The 20,286-nt window shown below is 48.8% G+C and overlaps 1 protein-coding gene across 1 annotated transcript in view; it reads left to right on the top strand.

Annotated features, from left to right (window-relative positions):
* The first annotated feature begins 1,186 nt into the window (after positions 1-1,186).
* The window catches only part of FHL1 (four and a half LIM domains 1), a 32,499-nt gene continuing 13,399 nt past the window's right edge, over positions 1,187-20,286 (top strand). The window contains exon 1 of the mRNA XM_064462944.1: positions 1,187-1,404. The gene's annotated coding sequence lies outside the window, so the exon portion shown is untranslated. The remainder of the gene's footprint in view (positions 1,405-20,286) is intronic.

Here is a 20,286-nt window from a genome sequence, read left to right as displayed (position 1 = left end):
CATGCCTGAAGTTGCTCTTGGCAAGTGGTGCCTGTCTGAGCCTTGAACCTCAGGGCAACCAGCATGTTCTTGTCCCTGCTAGGAACGTTGTTAATACAGATGATGCAGTATTGGAAGAATCTGTGGGATTTACCTGTTGAAAGAATAGAGGTACACAGAAATGCAAATACTTTTGTAAAGAGAGTGTGTTTGCTCTTATGTAATATTTGTTTTGTTTTAGTAAACAAACACAAATTTCTTGGCCCAAGTATAATGATCTGCTTTCCAGGGATACCAGTGGAGTATTCAGCATACCCACCAGGATGCCCAGCCTCCCCTGCCGTTAGTCAGAAGCTCTGTGGCTCTCCAAGGCACCACAAAAGCTTATTTGTAGTGTAAGAGCTCCAACCCAAGCACCTCCTCTTCAAAAAACAAAATTACTTGCTGGACCACATATCTAATAGCAGAAACATGGTAGAAAGTAGGACAAACTTGGAAGACATAAAAGTAGGGAAAAAAAGGGGGGGGGATAAGGGATGGTGAAAGGAGGGGGGAAAGAAGACAGACGTGAATGTTGTCAGATTTGTCTGGTGTGGTGCAGCACAAACTGGCAGATTTGTTTAAAAATAGGAATGACTTGCTACCTGGTAGTACTTTTTCTCATGTCTGCTTTGAAGAAAATATTCTCCTTTTGGCATCATTTTTGCTGTGCTCTCTTCAGCTGGGTTTCTTCCCTCCCTGCAGGCTGCTGACTTGAAATGCATCCCTTCTGTTTGTTTTCTGTCCTGGAAACTCTGTCTTTGAATGTGAAGGTGACATATTGTAACTGAGCTGCCAGGAAATCTTTAGCTTTGAGAGAGGGTACCTTGGACAAGATGGGAAGTTGGTGACAAATCTGCCCACAAAGTTATTTGTGCCGCGTTTTCCTTGTGTGAAACGACCTGGGAGCATGACCCCTAGCACTCTGCGGGTAGCAGGGCTTTGCTCAGCCCAGTGAGTCCTGTGGGTCCCAGTAACAGCACTTTGCTGTTGTGGGCAAGCAGGGGAACGGCTGTGCTGGCAAAGTGCCATCGCTGGTTGGGTTTTCCCCCCTTGGACCATGCACAGACCCTGGGAGGAGAAGGCTGTCCCCCCCCTCCAGTGGCTCCCCAGGCAGGAACGGTGCTATTGGCTGGACTAACTTTTTATTTTTTTATTTTTTGCAACCGCCTCCCTGCTATAAGTGGCAAAGCAGCCGCTGTCCTGTCAGCTGGACACCCCAGCCCAGCCGCGCTGCCCCTGGGAGGCTCGGCCCCGGACCGAAGCGCTCCCACGTCCATCCCACTGCCGAGGTGCCGTGCGGAGCCGCACGCAGAGTTCGGTCTATCCCTTCCCTCCTCCGGGCAGCAGCCGTCTCGCAGCAGCTCCCAGGCTCTCCGGCAGCCAGTAAGCACATGCCTCTGTCTCTCCGTCTCAAGCATCATCTTGCTGGGCAGGGAGCGTTTCAGCATCCCATGCTCCACATATCTTCGGGTTTCAGGGCTTGCGCTGGGTCTTTTCTCTGCCTTGTGACTGCTCTGCTGGGGAAGGGTTTGTGACAGCAGGGCTGGGGGAAATGGGAAGTCTGTGGGTATATAATGTACTTCTAAAACACTCTTTCTAGCAAGCAGATTCTTAATGGATTGCTGAGTTAACCTCAGAAACTGCCTCTGCTTCATGGGGTGTTTTGGGGTGGAATTTATCTAAATTCTTGCTTCTGATTTCTCTTGGATCTTCTTCTTCTGATACCTGTATTCCCTCCTGGAAGGTGGTGGCTTTGAAAGTACAGGCAGCCACTGGGATATAAATATAACTTTTTCCCTAGCTTCCCAGCTGGTGGGTGTTTAGGGAGGGTTTGCAATGGTACAGAGCTGTGTAAGAGCTGTCAGCTGTGTGTTTTCCTAGGCAGGTGATCAGATGTGCCCGTTTAAAGCTTTTAATGACAGCTGGGGAGGAACTAGCTGAAGCAGTGGCTGTTCCGTGGGCTCTCAGGTGATGTGGTGCTCTCAGAAAGCGAGGACTGATACCCTCTGAATCGTGAGAGCAGGCTGGCAGTAACAGAATTGGGGAACGTGGAATTGCAAGCTTTTACCTAATAATTATCACACCTTCCTCTTTCTTTCTGTATTGTGGAATACCAGGCAGCTGCAGAGTTTCTGACTAGCCACGCTTGCAGCTGTCCCCATGTGAACGCAAACACCTTTATCTTTATACAAATACTGCACCCCTGTGTCTATCTAGATTTGTGGAATCACTTGCATGAGTGAAACTGTTTGCCCATGTGTTTGCAGGGTGGGTGTTTCTGTCACCAATCTTTTCTTTAGCAATTAGGCAAAAGATAAGTGACCCTGGTCCTGTTTGTATTGTGTAAGCAGGAGCTAGCCTTTGGTTTAGGAATGGATGTGGCTGCTTTTTAAATCACTGAAATCTAGCACGTGAAAGGGAGGAAAGTGGTTAAAACAATCCACCTACTAATTAGTCTTTTATTTTGTTTTGAGAGGAAGAGTGGTGTTTTCTTTAAAAACAACAATAAAAAACTTCTGAAAGGAAACTGATTAAATTCTTAAGCCATGATGTACGAAGCAAAGAGTTGATCAAGCAACCAAATATGGCTTTAAAATTTAAACTTTCTTTTTTAATGATAAAAGCATCCACATACTTCACTTCAGTGACAACACCCTCCTCTTTTTCTTTTTTTTTTCTTCCCCCCAAGAACAGCATACTTGAATAGAAACCAGTTCTTAATTTCTCCTTAAAGAGTTCAGCATATAAAAATTCATTCTTGACTAATACCCGCTACAAAAATGAGAGTTTGGTGTTTCAGAGCTAACACCACAAATGCAAAAAACCGAACCAACCAACCTAAAAAACCCAATGCATGCACCCCCCACCCCCCCAACCCCCCCCAACAACCAAACACATACCCAAAACCCAAGAGCTCTGTGCAAAAGGAAGTTAATTGCTCAGAGTTTGGAGTGTGGCTCTGAAGAACCAATTCAGGGCTGGGGTTTTACAGCTGCTTTCTGACTTGCACTGCTCTTGGGGAGTTCTGGCTGGCAGAAGTCTGTAGGATTGGGCTCTTGAAGTGTTTCTAACAGGAGAAGTTATTCCTTGCTGTGAATGATAGCTTGCCTCCATGTATGCTGGTATAATTCTCTGCATGGATGTAAACAATGGCAGCTGTTCAAGAGGAGACAACATTTAGGGTACTCAAACACCTGAAAATAAACACCCTCCAGACCGTCTTGGCTAGCCTCTATTTCAGAAGCAGCCTTTCTATTGAACTGTACCATGAATGGAAAATCCAGACGTATGGTATGAAGCAGCTGGTGGGAGCCCTGTCTGGTCTCTGTTCACATCCATGAATAGGGGAATGATGCTGTAGGATGCCCTTTACCTCTGATCTAGTCCTATATCCCATGAATATGACTTACAGTCCACACCTACTGCACTGGGATATAATGAAAGCTTTAAGTAACTGCCTTCCTTGCCCCCAAGAAGTGATTTACTTCCTTTTGTGTAATACTGATGTGAAGAGAGGGTAGTTCTGTGTTATGGGATATCCCATGGCCCTTTCTGTGCTTTGTGCATGCTGGTGGAAACTTGCGCTCCTTTGGTGCGGTTCGGGTACTGCAGCTGTCATCCCCTTCCCAACTCCATCTCAGAAACACGTACTTGCTGTCGGTGCATACAGCTCCTAACACTGGGTGGGAGCTGGGATGTGGCTGAAACTTCCAATGCTTCAGTGGAGAAAACTAATGACGTGAGCCAGGAATAATATTGTCCCTTCAGCAGCAGCCTGCGTGAATGATGTCCTTTTAAGTTTATTCCCGCTCCAGGGGATGCACTGAGGGGATTTAAATGTCAATTTCTTAAGAAACCTTGGAAAATTCCTTTGATCTTTGCTGATGAGATGATCCATTCAGCACTTTCCCTTTTCGTGGTGCCGCTTAGACCTGAAGTCCCGTTGGCACTAAATGCAGCAAGGTAAACCTCCACCAGCAGCGTGCAGAGTTTGCTCAGGCTTTGGGTATGCTCCTAAATCAGATTAGCCTGCTGGAGAGCAACAGGCAGGTTCTGGCTGGCCCCTCTGGGGTCACACTGGGATGCAGGTGTCACCAGATGTGTGGAGGGCTGAGCCATGCAGCCTCTCACACTTGTGGTCCTCAGCCGTTGTCATGCTGTGCTCTGCAAAGCCAAGGTGGCAAAGCTGAGATTTCAGATGCGATTCTGTAGCTTTAGCTATGTGGAATCACTTTTGCTTTAAAAGGTAATGGAAATGTCTATACAATAAACCTTCCCAGACCTGACTTGTGGTTTTTATAATAAAAAATGCATTGTAAGTCAAAATACTTCAGCTTGATTCATTGGGATCACTTCTTTTTCTTTATTATGGAAGATGCAGACAGGGAGAGTAACAAAGCAGAAATGTCTGAGATCAGTCGTTTCATGCCTTATTTTGGCAGAAGGAGTGTGGGAGGAAGAAAGAAACCTCATGTTTCATTTAGATACCCTGATTTGGAGAGGAGTTTTAAGCAGATGGCTCTTGAGACACTAGGACTCTAAAGGATTAAATGCTATTTAGATAAACGCATACTTCTACTTCTGCAGCCTGGTTTAGAATGACTGTGCCGTATATTCTGGCTTCAGTTCTTTTATCCCTGGGTCCAGTAAAAACCCTGCTTGTAGCCACTTGGCCGGGTGTAGGAGCAAAGGCACTGGGGCTTCCCCGGGGTTCAGAGACAGGATGTAGCCCAGCATATTTTGACTCTGATGTGCTTCAGCTGGGGATTGTTGTAGATAGGCAGCCCAGAGCCAGCTCTGGGGATGTCACCACAGTGGGAATGAATTGGAGCTGAGAGGCCAAGGCTGGTCTGCGATGAGCATTTCTCCCTGCCAACCATCCACCTGTGTCCAAAGGGAGCCTGCCGACTCAGCAAATACTGTGGAAACTTTGGCTTTGAAATTATGTATAAGTTGGTGGAATAAAGTCCCTTACAGAAGGATTATAAGTTGCTTGGTGCAGGGAAGTAGTCCTGCAGTGTCTAAGGCAGTCACAAAGTTGGGCTAAAATGAGGGTTATGTGCTGGGAGGGATCCCATGGTGGGTGCTGCTGAGTCCCGCAAAACAGGCAGGTAACAAAGAGGGGAAGGGTGGTGGGAAAATGGAGCCCTCTCCCAGGCTGTTACCATCAGTCCCAGGGGATGCAGGTGCTGTGTGTACCACATGCTCACCCTCCCCAGGCCCATAGCCAAAAATCTCCTTTTGCTGCCTGAAGTATTTCCTGCAAAGGCTTTGCTCTGCTCCAAGATAGTATGTGGAAAGCCACAGAAGCCTTCTTGGTGGGGCAGTGTTCACCCTCACTGCACATCCCTGCAGCCTGTACTGAAGCAGGATTTGGCCCTTGATACTTTCAGAGTGATGTAGGCGTGCAAGCTGCCAAGAATGTCGCCAGAGCAAACTCCTATTGTCACAGCAAGAGAGCGTGGTGCTGTCTAGGGAAGGGACGGACGGACGGACGGACTGAAGGGTGGATGCTCTTGTGCTTCTCCAGCTTTTTCATCTCCCTCTGAAGAGATAGCAAATAGGGTTTGTGTCCTATGATGTTTAGGGGTTTGGAACTATTTGAAAGCAGGGCAAGGATTACATTATAGCCACGCTGGCATGGGATAGACAGGTCCTGAGGAAGCGCTCTTTCACAAAAGGGCCAATTAAAAAGTGCCTTGGAAAAGGTTGGAGAGCCAGGGCAGGGTTCCCAACAGTGACAGAGCTGCAGCCCAGGGTGGAAGGGCTGGTATTTTGCTGTGTGCCTGACTGGAAACTTTAAGGCAGAGTTACAGTTTTGGTTTGGATGCTGTTACAGAATTGCATTCCTTTTGTAAATAGGAAATTCAAAACCTCTTGACTTCAGATTGGTGTTTTCAGAAGACCCATTCATTCCACAGATGTACCTGATTTTTTTTTGTTCCTTGAGTTGACCCTAGTGATCGATGTAATTTGGGATACATCTCTCTCTCCCTCCTGCTCCGCAATTAAGTAGGCAGTCAACAGCCGTTAACTGTGAGGGATTAAAAGTGGTGCGACGTGGCTGTGTTTGTGGTCTGCTGGGATCAAATGCAGAACATCAGTTGCCACCCAGACCTCTGATGAAGAACAGGAAAAAACTATTCCTGCTGGGAATAAGGACCACAGGGCGGCTGTTTGGCTTCCTTGTTTCTAATCTTTTCACCCCTGGAAAGGTGAAGCTGGAGCAGAGTGGAAAAGAGGAGACTAAAATCTGCCTCACAGGACACTGCCTGACAGGTATAGCTTGAGTTTAATAGTTTGGACCAAAATGTTTCAGAGCCAGTTTACTTGTTGAAATGCAGAACTACAGTGAAATGAATCTGTTCTGATGTTCCTACTGTCATGCAGATGGGGAGGAAGAAATAGTTTTTTAAAAAGTTTAATAGTTTAAAAAAAGCAAAGAAAGCTTTCCCTCATGGAAAATCCTTCCACTCGTCTTCAAGCCATCAGAGACCTTCATGCTTCGTGATGCTTTGAGATAGGGGGAGCTTCACATCAAGTGATGCCTGGCTCCAGTGGTGTCTGCCTACTGAAATGATGGGTTTGAGAGACCACTGTTAGCAAGCAATTGCATGTGCTAGATATGCCGAGGGACTCCTGTTGGGAGGCATGGTTGGTACAGAGATCTATAATCCACCTATTTTGCTTCAAGCTAGCTTTAATGCTGAAGCAGCTGCCCCAGTATGTGAGGGCTCTTGTGTTACACCAGTGTCTAAGCAGCAGAGGACCTAGAGGTTCGGGCAGAGCAAGAATACTTCTCCCTTCTTTTGCTTAGCCAGAGACAGCAAAAATCCACTCAATCCTCCAAAACTCTGTCTTATGAACCTGTGTGCTGGACATACCTTTCTTCCTTTGCTAGGAAAAATACAAGTGGTTCATCACTCTAAACCCATGGCTGGTCCAGCCCACAGTGGTGGTTTTTCTGCAGGGAATTGGCTCACGGCTCTCCCCCAATGCCTTCATTTGGGAATATTCAGTTTTCATGTGCTTCCCGTGGTTTCTGACCAAAGATCCCCGTAAGGGTAACTATGAAACCACCCTAAATATAGCTCCCCCACTGCTGATAGGATGCTGGGGTGGGAGAAAATAATGTACTTTCTTTTAAAGAAATGCCCCAAATTGTGGGAACCATACTGACTTGGCAGGCTACTTGCAAGGCATTTGCTATTTGTTTAACTTGGGACCGGCTGCCCCTGGCAGTTGTTACCATCAGCCGCCTTTCTTATCTGCTCTTTTCTATAATAAACATTGGAGCAAAGGTTTGGAATTAGTCACTGCCTGCCTGCCTTTCCAGCTTCTCTCTTCTAACCTCACTTTTTGAACTCTCAAGCCTTTTTCACTTCATTCTGTGCCTCTTGGTTTGCCCCTCTTCTCACTGAACTGACGTAGCAAAGAGGTCGTTAAAATACCCTGTAGATGTGTCATCCCCAGGATTGCCTGCATCCCAGAAGACATGCTGCCCTGGGACAGCTGTGTGCACTCATGCTGCTGCTGGGTACTACAGAGATTTTTCTAGCATGACTTACCTAATCCAGTGGATGGGCTGGATGAGTTGTTCTGGCTGACGTCTGTCCAGTTGAACAGCCCGTGGAGGCAGTGTTAGGATCCTGAAAGCATCCTGGGGGCCTGGCACTGTGTCCCGCTCTTTAGTACAGCATTAACCGCAAAGCAGTCGGTGGTTCGAGGGAATGCAAACACAGACAGCACCTCCAGAAGCACAGGGCTGTGTGGTCCTCATTCGGAAGTCTGAGTAATTCCTACTGATTTGCTTCTACTTAAAAATTCCCTGGTGATCTCTAAGCATTGTCTTGATGTGGTCTTGCTTCTGACAGTACCATAGGAGAGGCAGTAATGAGCAGTCCAGGGTGCAAGAATCTCTCTCTCTCTGGTCTCATCTCACTTTAAAAATACACAGAGCTATATATTTCACTCAACACATGCAAATACTGTTTCCTATCTACCCTTGCTCTGCCGACTGAAAGCCAGTCATGCTTCTCCCCTGGGACAGCCTGCCAGGTAAATGCCACTTGATGTATAACGTATTTCAGTGCTGCCTCTGGAAAAGGCCCAGGTGATGGCATCGGAGCAGGATGGGAGAGCAGCCCACGTTCACGCCGCAGCGGCACAAAGACACTCAGTGGGGATGCAAATCTGTTTAGTTCTGTCCAGATTTGCTTTGTTGGATGCATGAGCATGTCATCCACCTCTTGCCATAATCTTCCCTTCTCTCTTACACCATTATCACCATAATGATTTTTAGCTGAAGGTGGAAACTTTGACTCTGGATCTGTCTCTGTGGTGGGATGGGTTTCTTGCAGTGGGTAGGGACACAGCCTGCCTGCTTTCATTTCAGGAGGCTGGACTGGGGGCTTATCCATGGATTACCTGTCTTGACCAATGTTTCAGCTTGCTGGATTGAGCTGGTCAGGTTGGAGTTTTTCTTTTTTTTTGCAAAAACACATTAGTAAAAAAAAAAAATCTAACTGAAATCCTTTGTTAGATGTAAGAGGTGATTTGGGCCTCTTCTGAGCTGTATCTTGGCTCAGGTCTAGGTGTGACAGGAAAACAGACACCGCTGATCTCTTTCAAGTACTCTGCAGGCTGCAGATCAGAGCAGGCAAATACCCTGGGGTTAGTCCTGCTTCCTGGGCTTCTTGGTGCCCTTTGTGCTGATGCATGTGATGATGAACGGGAGGAAATTCCTGCCCAAGAGCATAAACAGGCAGCAAGTCCTAAAACTGTCCTGTGTCCTCATAGTCCTGACACGTGAAATGAAGCTGATGATGGCTGGTGTTAGTGGATATGCCCGTGTCAGACCCTCCTGATACCTGTTTCAGGGAAAGATGTTTTGATCTCTGGCCGGAGAGGATTACAGACGGTGTCTGCCTGGTTGCTGTGATGTGCTGGAGGAGGCTATAACACCTGTCTGGTGTCTGGGGTGGCAGAGGGCTACCATGCAGGGTCACCTGCGGTGTGTGGGCGCGAAGGCCATGCCTCACACCTCCTTTTCTCAGTTTTGTGTCACTGGGGTCAGGCCTGAAGTCAGCTTTCCCTCTCACCTCCAGTGCTAACGCAGCTCATCTCCATAGCAATGGCTGTAAATACCGTGTGTCCGTGTCGTGCCCCCCGCCCCCCCCGCACTCCTATACCCCAGGCTGTGTTGATGCTGTAATGTGGTGAAGCTCTCTGTGTATTTCACTAGACACTGAAACAAACAACCAATAAATCTGTTATAAACCAATGAGTAATTTGTTTTGGTTACCAGGGAGATTGCCAAGTGCAAATTCGACCTGAAATAGCGATGAGCTCATCCCCTGAGCAGCGCCGGTGCCTGAGCTGGAGCAGCCGGACGGAAAGGGAGCCAGCACCAGTAACGCTGTCTGCTCCACCGACATTTGGACGCTGTGCGAGCTGTTTTGCCAGAGAGCTTTTTGCCTTGTAAACGAGATCATGCAGGGGATCATGTGTGAGGCTGGTTGCTGAGCCTGGGCTTTTACAATTCCTGGAAGTGTGGCGAGAGTGTGGAGAGCTCCGGGGGGTGGGTTAGGTGCTGCAGAGGCGGCTTCCTCCGCCGTCTCCCCTATCTTGGAAACCTCTCCCTGCACAAGGATTGTCAGGAAAACTTAGACTCTTGACTTGTAGAAAAGGGTTAGTTTTAAACAGCTAGTTAGATAGGTGTATCTGACGGGCAAAGCCTCTCCCCTGCCACGGCTCCAGGGGCTGGAGCAAGGACTTGGAAAAACCTCACCCTCTTCTGCAACATACCTGGGGCAGGAGCTTGAAAATTTGGACTCTGCCATTATTTCACCCTGAAGCATCCCCACTTTAAGTAGATCAGGACTTGACTTTTGAAGGGCTGATGCTAGTGGCAGGGTTTGGCAGCTTTCTGTGCCTGTCCATCCCTGCAGTTGCTCCCAGGAATAAGCCTGCAGGCGACACTAGGTGTCAGGAGGACCTGCGCTTGGACAGCCACTGCGGTTGGCTCCTGCCAGAGCCGAGACCTGTGTGATGAAGGTTGGGCTTGGAGCGGGCTCTTGCAGGCCTGCTGCTGTGCCAGTCGGAAACGCAGGACAAGGAGGCTGTGCTGCGCTTGGTCTCTTTGGCAGGGCTCCGATAGCACCCTGCACCTTTTTCTGCTAAGGCAGAGATGTTTCCAGAGGTACTTGCATTCAACGAATTCACATTTTCTGAAGAAATACAATTTTTAACTAAAAAAGCCTGTCTGTAGGAAGAAGTACTGCCTGTCCCTCTGCACTAGGATGCTGCGGGGGGGAGGCTGAGAAAGGTGTGGCAGTGGTCTCTGCTGCTCCCTTTTCTTGGTTTTGCTCCCCATTGCTGAGTTATCAAATACATGAAGTGATGTAGAAATACATCAGAATATCACCTGGCAGCTGTCTTGATAAGCAGTGCATAAACCACTTACCATGACCAGTGACTGAAAAAATAATTATCAACAGCACAAATGCAGACGAAAGCTGAGCCCTTTAAACGTTCATGAACCCACTCACATGACGCAAAAATACAATGGTTTTTTGGATTAGCTTTATAGCTTTCTGGAGCAAGGGATGAAGGCTGCATCTATAAAAAGGGCATTGGTTTCAGCAGGGGTGTTTTTGTACTTTGGAAGTCTTTTATTATAATTTCACAAGATCTGTGTTCTTGCAAGCTCCTTCCAGGCCTGTGCATGGATTTCTTCCAGCTCCTTTCTGCAGCCATGTGGGAAATGCTTTGATGACACAATCAAGTCCCCCAGCATCACGGGCAGCTCTGTCGCATTCAGCCATCAGCTCTAGGGAAGGACTTCATGAAACCCTAGTACTTGGATTAGGTCAGCAACTGAAAGAAGGTGATTTTAATGTGAGGAGCTATAACTGAGATTTGTGTGAGAGAGGCAGGAGTTCACCCCATGCACCTGCCTTTTATAGCCGGCAGAAAGTCGGCAAGGCTCTCGGTGTGCCTGGGCCATCCCAAAGGCTAGTTTTGAGTCTGCGTGACTGTGCTGTGTAGTGCAGCTCCTTCCACTGTGTACCCCATATTGCCCATAACTGAGCTGTCAGGTAGCTAAAAACACTGCCCTGGTGGTGTTTTATCTTTTGTTTTCAGCACCTCTTTGGAGATGAGGCACAGCATGTCTAACGTGTGCATAAATTGTTTGTATGTGGTGCTTGGTATTCCTTTATGTTGCCTCTTTATTATGGGGCCAAGCAGTGGGCATGAATGTTTGGGAGTGGGGCAGGCATCCGTGCAGGCCTGCAATGTCTCGCTTCCTCACGTCCTCCCCCAGCAGAGTGTCCCCACCCCAGTGTTTCACCTACTTGGTATCAAGGCGTGTTTGCTTTTTGGCTGTCTCTGGGCAACTAAAAACACTACTGTACTTTCTAGATCCTGGACTTGGCCTGGTCCAAGTCTAACCTTGCTCAACACTGGCATAAAGCAGGCAAAGCTTGCTCCTGCACTTGCTCTAGCACAGCTGAGAAGACAATTTGGCTCAAGAGGTGTAACTTTATCAAAGGGACAGTAGAGTCCTTGCTATTGCAGGAATCGGTGATTTGGAAGCCTCACCCTTTCCCCATTGTCCTAGAGCATTCCCAGCGGGACATGGGTTCTTGTGGGCTCTCATGCAATGTGGCTGCACAAGCTGGTTTTAAAAGAAAGTGAGCCACTGTTTCACATCTGCTTTAGCTTTTTGACAGTTTTCTCTGGCACTTGCGTGCAATTAGTGTTGCTTTTCTGTCACATGGAGCCGATCCTCTAATAGTTTGATTTGGACGGTAGTTTGACAGCTAGCAGCGATTGTATTGAGAAGGCATGTTTCTCTTTGCAGACTGTGTTACTCATTGCCCCTGAATTTATTGTCTCGCTGCTACTTGAAAAAGAAAACAAAATCATCTTTTGGGCCTGGATCCAGCCACAGAGCAGAGGATGGCTTAATCAAACACATAAGTGGTTGTACCAACTCCAGTTAGTTTATTTCTATGTTTAAAATCAAGCACTCTTCTAAGTATCTTATTTTTCTTATTCCAAGACTTGTGTTTAATAAATGTAACAGCCCATAGGCTTTGCCCATTGCTTCAGGAGTGAGCACTGATAGAAATGCTGTAATGTGCAGTGCTGCTGTGAGCCCTCGAGTGGGAGCATGGGAGAGGGGAGGGGACCTCCTCTTGGCTCCGAACACCCTGGCCCATCCCTGTGGAGGTGGGGGGTAAAGGTATTTCTTGTTTTAGCAAATGGGAGGCAAATTAAATTTAGCAGTTCAAATAACCTTGCCTGTCCATACTGCTTTGGGCTGAACTGTCTCTTGTCAAGTATTGCAAGTATTGTCTCTTGCCTACCGATTTTAATATTTCCAAAGACACAAAAGCAACTGAAATTTTGCTCAGTTACCAAAAAACTAGAGCGGGAGGGTGTTGTGGGGAGGAGAATTCCCCTGCCTGCCACCTCTGAAACAGCCTTCATCCTGCAGATGAGGACACTCAGCTGGGATGCAGCAATCCAGGGCTGGGCTCCTGCCCATGGGCCGAGAGCCGTTCTGGGTTGGGTCTCTCTGGTTTTGGCTGAAATTGAATCTTAACTCTGATGAAAAATTTAAAGATATTTGTTCCTTTTTTTTTTCTTTAACCGACCCCTTGGTGAATGCTTTTTAGTGTAGACCTTGCCCAGCTCTGATCTGACATGATTTCCAGGGAGACCTGGGATCCTTATCACTTTATGAAAAAAGAGATTTACATACCTGTATCACACAGGCACTTTGAAAATATTATCCCTGACTCCAGAGAAATGGCTCATACATTTTAATGCCGTTATTAGAAATTGAACTGACAACACTTACCCTCAGTGGAAACTGCTGTGCAGCTCGGGGGGAAAAATATGCAGAAAGCACTGGTGGAGACTTCAGAGAGCTCTCATCACCTTGAGATGTGTATGCTTTTGATGCAGTGTTTCTGCTGAATGAAAAGAACAAGGTTTGGTATACGCCAGAGAAAGGGGGAAGCACAAGTGCGTGGGCTGGCAGCACGGGGTGAGTCAGCAGCGGGGCTCAAAGCACCAAAACAGCTTCTGGACTGAAAGGCAGAGTGCGCCCAGGCCTTGCACAGTGGTGGGGAAACGTGGGCTGCTCTGGTCTTGTGGAGATGTGGCGCGCGGGTGCTTTATTTGCCGTCTTTGTAAGTAAAGAGAAACCGGGCTGGATGAGTGCTGGCTTAAATGGGCACGAGTGAAGTGCTGTTGAGATGCTCAGAGTGGTGAAAGATGCTCTTGGGAGGAGAAGCAGCAAGGAACTGCGGAAAAAAAACAAAACCAAAGCAGGTTGCTTTTAAAATAAATTATTTTTTTTTTTGTGGTAAATGAACTTGCAAGAATCAGCTGATCTCCGCTCCTCTCAGGGCACAGGGCCTCTGAGGAGGACTTCATGTTTTCTCTGGAATTGCTGAGCTGGGAGTCCCTTGCTCCTGAGCATGGAGGGAAGAAGAGGGACATGGCTGGCAAAATGACTGGCCTTTATCAGGGCTCCAGGCTCTTCTGGAAGTCTGGCTGACTTCTGGTTTTGCCTGAGTCCTTAGTCTCTCGCAGGTCAGTTGGGGAAAGAGCAGTCAAGGCAAGTTCAGTAGGATCAGTGCGAGCGGTCTCCTAGTCTGGCAAGGGCTCCAGCTTCCCTGCAAAATGGGAGAGGCAAAGAGCCTGGCTGAGCAGGGTGATGTGTCGTCGTTAAATGAGCAGGGCTTTAACGAGAGACTTGATGGGCTGATTTGCAAAATATTAATGTGAATGGTGGCTGAAGTTAACTCTGGCCACAAACTCAGCCTGGGCAAAGGGGAAAGTTAAATGGCATCTCTTTCAGCAGAGGAAGCGTGTCATAGCGCAGGACCAGAGCAAGGGGTCTGGGAAGGCTACACCACGGCTCTGTCTTAGAAGTGAGCGGGTGCTTGTGGGCATCCTCACCCCCCTCCGGTGGGTGTCGTCTTCATGGCTTGTCCTGGAGCACATCCCCTGGCGCGGACAGCGAGTCCCCGTGTGATGCGGTGTCAAACAAGCAGTTGTGAATTTGAAGCCACTCCAAGGTGAAGGGTTTTCACTTCTCCTGCCCTTGTTGCTGTTGGTGCAATGTGGCTCAGTCTGTCTGAGCCTTCGTTGTAAGTATCAGGGTGAGAGGAAGTTGACCCCTTCCTCCATTTTTAAAACACGCTTATCTGGAGTTGGAAATGAAATTAAACCCTCCCAAAGCAGGGATTTCTGAGAATAACTTTTGTGACTAATCCCACCCCATAGGCCTCACTGGAGGGGACTTTGCAGCTTTGTTTTTCCTTGTAAAGAATGCCTCGCATATGTCCTGACAATTAGTCAGAGTGCCCAAAAATACCCGTCAGCCCTGCAAGCTGATATCCTTCGGCTCTTGGAGCTGAGACAGACACAGGGTTATGCACTGTGGGGCTTTGGGAAGGGTTATTTTTAAAATGGCCATGTAACAAGGGTGATTTGGTCTGTTCAGCCACCAGTGCTGTCTAACAACTGAAGGTGTAGATAGCCAAATGCTAATCTTGCTCGAGGCGACTCTCCCGTGCCCAGGGTAATGGGCTGGTTGTCCTGCTAAACCCATATGCCAGGGCTGGCTCCTGTCAGCTCTAAGCTGGTGCTCAGGGCACGGCCCTGGGGCCTGTGCCAAGTTCAGGCGGTGCTTTGATGGTGTGCTGGATGCCAGGGAGTCTTCCCAACCAGCACGCCAATGCTCGGAAGGGCATGTCCTTCTCATTGAAGTGGTGGCCTGTCTTCACCCTTAGCCGGGCAGTGTGCTTCTGCCCAGCCCTTTTCTGAGAAGCCTTTGCTTTACCCATCTCTGACCACCTGAGTTGAAGTTCTCTATCCTCAGAGTCTCTCATGTGCTGAATTTCTGGAGGGTGCTTTGCCAGAATTGCTGTCAGTTCACAAACAGCCCTTTCTTCTCCTCCCCTGAAAATAAAGCTCTTTAAGGGGAAACACCAAGGCTCCTTGTGTGGGGTTTTGGCTTGGGCCACTGTGCTCTGGGGGCAGAGGGAGGATGTCTGCAGAACTGTCTGCCCAGCAGCTTTCCGGGAACATGGTGTTTTGCTAGAAAACATCACACTGAAAATGTTCCCAGCCTTTGGAGGAAAAGCTCAGGCATAGCCTGCAGTGCCCACCTTGAAAGTCCTTCTTGCTGCCAGGCCTTGTGGAATGAACACAGGAGGATGGCAGGGCTGCTGGAAACCCACGTGGGAGATGCTGGAGAGCATGTGTGTTGTAGCTGCTAATTTCTGACTCGTAGTGGATAGATTTCCAGGAAAGGTGGATGACCCAGCTTTCAAGCAGTGATGCAAACTAATAGTTGAACTTCCTTCTGTGCTCTCTACAGTGAGCTGTTTAACTTCACTGAGGGAGAGCATCGCTCAGCCTGCCACAGTACTTATGGGAAGTAATTGAAAGCAATTAGGCGAGCAGAGAGTGTAATGGAGGTTGTGAAATATTATTTCAGTGGTGGCTCACTAACAGCTTGGTGAAGCCCCTACATGAGCACTTCCTGTACGGGTATGGTAAGATTATATTGCTGTGAGTTGCTCATCAGACCTCATCTTTCCTGCCATGCTGCCCGGCTGGGATCAGTGCAGTATTTATTTGACAGGGGCTTAAGCTACTTTTCTCAGATCTAAGCCAGGGCTAAGCTATGGGGGGAAAGCCATGGCGGCCAAACCTTTGCCTCGTGTTTGACTCCAAGAGTCATTCCTTCTCCACATGGCAGCATCTAAACTTGAGCAAAGACAGACCCCTGCAGTCGGCCAAGATTGCCCTATGGAGCTCTGCTGTCCTAACCATGGAGCTTTGGGGTAATAACTTGGGCAATAACTGAGTTGCAGTGCAGCTTGCTTGGCCGCAGGGAGGGCTCCTCTGAGGACCACTCCAGTCCTGGTGGAAGCGCTGTTGGTAACCGAGAGGCATCGTACCCTTGCCACTGCTGAGGGCACAGTGCTGCATAGCTGGAGCACTGCAGCCAAAGCTCTGGGCGTTGCAGTGAACAGAAACCCCAGAGCTCTTCATGGGAGCTCTGAAGGCAGGGGTCTGGCCAGTGTGGATGAGACGCTAACCTGAAGACCTTCCCACTACTCCCATGTGACTGGACACACAGGCTGCTTCCCCCATGCCTGCTGGCTCATCTTCCCTGGTAAATGATGCAGGCCTTATTCCTGTTCCCTCGGCTGCTTTGCTCAAACTGTGCAGCACTGTTGGCACTGCTGGCCGGGTCTGTGCATGTTGCAGCTGCAAGGCTGCTGGGAAGGAAGAGGCGAATGATGTGTTTGAGGCTTTTTAGCCTGGTTATGGGCTTGATGCTGTTACAAGGCATCTGAATCAGACCAATCTTGGCAGTATATGTGGATCTTTCTCCCAGGAGTAGCAAAGGAAGCCTTTGTGTCTCCTTAGGGTTGGCTGATATCCAGGCACATTTAGACCTGTTATTCCCACTTTGCAGTTCATGCAAGGGGGTTGCAGACAGCCTGCTGAGCCTCGCAGCCTGCTGCCTGCACGCTCACTGCTCCCTTCTGCAGACTGAGTCAAGGCAGAAGGACGTGAGACACAGGGCTGGAGAGAGAAATGTGGCTCATGTTTAACCTAGTGCATTTAAGACACATACATTTGTCTTTCCAAGAGATTAAAAAATAAAATAAATCTGCAGCCTTTTGGGACTGTCTGCACCCTTTTGAGCTTGTAGTGGATGTCTAAATCTAACTGTAGGGACCACAGCAGGCACTCAGCATCCTTGCTGCTGGAAGATATGGCATGTTCTCTGTAATATAAAAGAGTCACAGGGAAGAGGGAGCAGGGATGCAACGAACTGGACCTTCTTGGTGCAGCTGATTCAAAGCCATTCCTCTGCAGCACCTAATAATGCTGCAGCCTCTTCTCACCTCAGTCCTCTGGAGGCTGTATGTCCCTGGGGCTGCCGCCATGGGTCTGTATGGTGCCTGTGCTCCACCTGTGGCGTCTGTTCTCCAACCCTGACAGACCCCTGACAGGGGACAGGAGCTGAACAAAGCTTTGGGTCTACAAAGCAGTTCTTGATTTATGCACAGACGTTCCCCCCCTAAGCCTTGGTGTCACTTGGCTTTCAGCAGCAGCCGGAGGTCTGTCGTGTCAGCAACAGGTGACGGGAAGAAGTGCTAGTCGGGAGTGTGTGTGGAGGGGAGCCGCAGAGCAGATGGCAGCGGGGAAGTAAATTTGGAGCTGCCATAGGAATAGTCCTGGAAACAGTCCAGCCTGTGGATGGAGGCAGATGGGAAAAACCTGGGTTATATCTCTTCCCAGTTTTGCTATTTTTCAGATGCCTTTATTTCCAGCTCCGTTATCTCTTGACCATTCTTTCCTGTCTGTTACTACACCCTCATCCTTATTTTTTTTCTCTCTTCTTATCCTTCCTTCTTTTCCCCCTTTTGTTCCTACTCATACTATATCTGAGTTCAGGAGGGGTTACCAAGCCTGTGCCCACCTCCTTACGAATCTATTCCCAATTGCTCTATCCCTACCTCCACAGCAGATCCTAAAAGCTTCCCTTGGCACTGAAAGGCTCGGCACACAGATCTGACCCAGCTGTGGGCAGGACTTCAGCATGGAAGAAAGCAAAACACTTCGTGCGCCTTCACCATGTGCTGCCCATTTCCTTCTCCGCCATCCCCTCTGAGCTGGCTGCCTTTCGTTCATCCCGTCTGGCACCGCAGAGTGTCCTTGCTGACGCGTTCATCCCCTCTGGCACTGCCGCGATGCCCTTGCTGGCTTTGCTCTGGATGCGCGTGCATCCTGTGCGAACCATGGTGTCTCTGTCCTGTGCCCATGTAAGTGCCTGCAGGATGCTTCAGGGGTGCGGAGGCACATCCTTGCGTGCAGAATGGGGAAAATGAGTCAGGTTCTGCGTCTTCTGAAGCATTTTTGTGATACTTTAAAAAGAGACTGTTAGCTTTTGAACTGAACTGGCTCTTATCCGCTCTTTGAAAAGACTAGGTGGAAACTCCCCATTTTGGTTGATGGGTTGTGGGTTACGTGCAGGGTCCCTAACTGGGGGGGGTAGCAGGGGCCGTCCCTCAGCAGCCTTCTCCGGGATGGTCTGCAAACACTGCTCTGCAGTGCCTTTCACCAGCGTGGAGCCAGTGCTGCAAGCGGTAAACACATGGGATACTGAATGCTTGGAGAGCTGGATCAGCCCCAGGTGTCGGTCCCGGGCCCCAGACCTGCCCAGCGTTTCGGTGGCAGTGAGGCTGTTGCCTCCTCCATCCCACCGATAGACCAGAAGCAAGTGCAAAGGCGGGCGCTTTCTTGTGTCCTCTGTCCTCTTAAGCCCAACTCCTTTATTGGCTGGCTTCTTGCAAACTCTGTCTTAATATAAGTTTCAAAATAATTACTTTGTTTTGTTTCTGCCTCAGTAGAGCCAAGGGGAACTTAACTGGGGTCTGCAATAGGTTGGGCAGGAGGAGTGCTCTCTGCTGTGGGGGAATGCATGTTGCATGCAACCGAAGACAGGTTTAAAATAAAAAACATCCTGAATCTGCTGTGCTGTTACTTAAAAGGAAGGAAGTGTGTATGCAAATGGTGGGTGGGAGCAAACCTGGATGTGGAGTGCAAACCCCCATTCGGCCTGGTGCAGCCCTGGCTGATGGGACTGTGCTGGTCCTGTGCTATCGCAGCAGCAGCTTGAGCTGGAGTGAGAGTGCGGAGTGAGTCCAGTGCCTGCCTGCATGACAGGAAGGGTAGGGGGTGATATGGGACTCTCATTTTATGGGGAGCATGGTGAATGGCTACTGTGCTTTCCTATGCAGCTTTACTGCGCATTGCTAAGTAGTGTGTATGGAAGCAGAAGGTACAGCGTTACCCTAAAAGGTGGACAGGTGCTCCCCTCCTGCTCGTATTTACTGCTGCCTGCTTCTTTCTTTGATGATGGTGACTAATAGTTCATCAATGCTTGGGTTATACCGGCTCTATTTAGGACTTTCTGCCCGTTGAGTGACAGCAGGATGTGTGAGCAAACTGAGACGCCTAGACCTTTTCTGGCAGGATTGTTAGGGCAAGAAAATACTCCTGGAAACCACAATGTGAATCATTTGTCTATCCGAGTGGATGACACTATGCTCCAGCCATGCCACTTTGCAGTCAGACCTGTGTGGTGGGATCAATGTGTCTAGACCAGCCCCCTGGAGCCCTGAAAACCTACAAGACAGGTTTAATGTTAAAAACATGAAAACCCAAGTCTGCACGCACAGCTTGTGCGCTCACCAACACATCTGTAGCACTCTTTCCTCTGGGGCCTGGGGGTGCATGGTGCCTTTGTGGAGCACCCTCTTTTTCCTGGAGGTTTCTGCTCCCTGCCATGTTTCACAGGGCAACGATGTCGCTCCTCAGCACTTGTGCTATACCTTGTACCACTAGTGTGTTTAATCACCTGGGCTTGTGCAGACAAAGAGGGGCTTGGGGAGGAGATGGGGATTGTCCAAGGTCATATGGCTAAAGCCAGCCAAGAAACCAAGAGCAGTCCTGTCCTCTCAACCATGGCTGTTCCCCAGCCTGTCCCTGCTGTGGTAGCCCAGGAGGCTACAAACAAAACGGCCTTTTTATTACAGACTGCTCTGGGGAATCACCAGAGGTTTTGCAGAGTGAGATGTACCATGAAATGCTTCTCCAGGGAGTTTCATGGTGAAGCTTCATAAGCATCAGCAAAGCTGGGTCTTCCTCCTGTTTTTTGGCCAGGCTTCCTCCTTCCCACTTCCTACAGCCCATGCCTGTTGTCATGCTGCAAACACACACGCATTTGTGCGTGTGAAACATTTTGGTGGCCAAGTGTCCATCCCCGCTCTCCACATGCCTCCGTGATGCTGTCAAACCACTGCTGAATTGCAGCCGCCTCTGGGGTGGGATGTGGCAGCTGCTGACATTGCACTGCGATGCTATTCTGCCTTTTAGGATGGGGAGCAAAGGATACCGTTTCTAATTGAAATACGAGGGTATTCTGGGGGAAGTAGGAAATGACTGCCAAGCGGGAGGGTGCCAATGCTTTGTGTAGGGAAGTAGGAAGGAATGAGAATGGTTAATGGTGCAAACTCTACATGCATTGCCAAAAATGAACTCATGTCTGTAAATATTACACTGCGTGCAGCAAGATTAGCACAGGAAAATACCAGTTGTTAGGGTTCCTGTTACCATCTGAATTATGCAAACAATTTGCTTGAGTTTATAGAT

The sequence above is a fragment of the Phalacrocorax carbo genome, chromosome 11, assembly GCF_963921805.1.
Source record: "Phalacrocorax carbo chromosome 11, bPhaCar2.1, whole genome shotgun sequence".
Lineage (NCBI taxonomy): Eukaryota > Metazoa > Chordata > Aves > Suliformes > Phalacrocoracidae > Phalacrocorax > Phalacrocorax carbo.
Note: the sequence above shows the minus strand (reverse complement) of the source record. Positions and strands in the feature narration are given on the sequence as shown.